Source organism: Helobdella robusta (genome assembly GCF_000326865.2).
Source record: "Helobdella robusta unplaced genomic scaffold HELROscaffold_42, whole genome shotgun sequence".
Taxonomy (NCBI): domain Eukaryota; kingdom Metazoa; phylum Annelida; class Clitellata; order Rhynchobdellida; family Glossiphoniidae; genus Helobdella; species Helobdella robusta.
The window spans coordinates 1,056,634-1,059,222 of NW_008704981.1; positions in this window are offsets into that span (position 1 = coordinate 1,056,634).

Here is a 2,589-nt window from a genome sequence, read left to right on the forward strand (position 1 = left end):
AAAATAATTTTGACTGAGTATAAATAATTCACGCTAGAGCAACTCGAACAGTAGTTCGACACAAACACACATACATACACACACACCACACGCACACCACATACACACACACATACAAACAAGAACAACCACACTAGCAACAATACACACAGACAACAACAAAACATACAAACAACAACTCTTCAAACACTCCCCACACAAACATCTGATGAAATAAATACACTGCAAAACTTGCTTGACAATTGTACTAACAAAACCTTTAAATATTAATAAAAGTACTATTTTTAACTGACACCATTTCTGCTAATATTTCTTATACTACTATTACTACTACTACTACTACAACTACTACTACTACTACTAATCTACTCTACTACTACTCTACTACTACTACTACTACTCTACTCTACTACTACTACTACTACTACTACTACTACTACTACTACTACTACTACTACTACTACCATTGCTACTACTAATAATAATGATATTAATAATAGTATTAGTATTAGTAATAGTAGCTTGCTTGCATTCATGTTTGCGTGTAAGTTAGTAGTTATTTGATCAATCATTCATTCATTCATTTACAAATAAGTTTAATTATTTAATCCTCCATTCATTCGACAATTCATCGTTCATTCATCTATTAATTCATTCATTCATCTAGCAGATGGACGAAATAACACGGCGGCGATTAGCAACGCTTGCATATTTTGGTAGTGTCCGCAGTTTGGTTGTTGTGCCGTTGTGAAAAACATTCAGTCATTCATTTGTTCAGTCGTTCATCCATCCATCCATCAGACAATCATTTATTCATTCTTTCAGCTGTTTAGTAGTTTAACCATCCATCAATCAATCTATCCATCCATCCATCCATTTATTCATCCGTTCACCAGATAGACAGACCGGTCATCCCAGACATTCAACAAACCATGCATACTTTATGTAGTACACAGTTTGATAGTGGTGAATAGCGTTCATTCCTTCATTCATTCATTTGGCTAAACATTCATTTATCAATCCATATATTTATCCATTCATTCATCCATTCATTCATTCATTCATTAGATGGATGGATAGATGGATGAAATGGGAAACTGTGGTAACCAACAAAGCACGCATAACTGAATGAATGAAGTTTTATAATTGCGCTTTCGTTCATTCATTCATTCATTTATTTATTCAACCATTAATCCACCCATCAATTCACGTATCCATTCATTCATTCATTTTCTAATCCTTCATTCGTTCGTTCGTCCGTCCGTCCGTCCGTTCGTTCGTTCATTCATTCATTCATTCATTCATTCATTCATTCATTCATTCATTCATTCATTCATTCATTCATTCATTCATTCATTCATTCATTCATTCATTCATTCACTCATTCATTCATTCATTCAGCGGATAGAGAGATAGCCCAGGCATTCACTAAAGAGGCATGCATGCATATATGAATGCACGCGTATGGGCATCAGACGCCGGTTTGATGCCATTGAAAATCATTCGTTCATGCTGATATAGTTGTAGCTGCTAGGAATTTTTTTGCCACTAATTAAAAGAATTTTTAATTAAAATAAAAACAATTAAATTGTCTGCGTTTATTACTATTATTTCATATTCTTGAGAACCATCAATGTATTGTATTAATAATGCTGCTGCTATACTATTGTAACGTACTAAAGCTATTTTACATCAAAAATTACTGTTTGTATAGAAGATAACGATGATTAACAGTTAATTAATTAATTAAAATTAATTAGTTAATTAATTTTAATTAATTAATCATTTAATTAATTAATTAAAGTTTTCTAATTTACGATAAGAACATAGAAACGAATTTTTTCTTTCTGAAACACATGAGTAACTGATGATGATATTGGAGCGATGCTACTCTAGGTTAGTGTTTGTTGTTAAGTATCACTGACTGATTCCAAAATTTAAGAAATGACGAATGAATGAATTGATGAACGAATTAACGAACGGATGGATGGATAGTTGCGTGAATGGATGGATAGTTATATCGATATATATATATATATATATATATATATATAGGTGGATAATTGGATGAATGAAGAAATGAATGATAAGTGTATAACTGAATGGTAAAGAGAGAGAGAGAGAGAGAGAGAGAAAGAGAGAGACAAATTGAGTGATAGAGTGCTATGGTGAGAGAAAAAGAGAAGGTAATATTAATAAATCAGAAAAAAAAGCGAAAGACAAAAATATCACAGATACCTAATGGTACATATATAGAGCGAAAGAAAAAGAGAGAGAGAGAGAGAGAAAGAGAAAAAGAAAGAAAGAAAGAGAGAGAAAGAAAGAGAAAGAGAGAAAGAAAGATAAAGAAAGCAAAAGTAAAAAAAATTTAAAAAATTTAAAATTTAAAGTCAAGTTACATATTATTGTCACCGGATTGATTGATTACATTTTAAGGAGAGTTTCAATTGACAATTTGTACGAACGTAGTAGGTTACATATATCAAGTGATTGGAATAAAATTTTCTTTTGTTTTTACTAAGAAAAAATCCGTTTTTCTACAAAAGATAGTTATTTTTAATTTTTCTCTTTCAAAACCAAGGTTTTTTT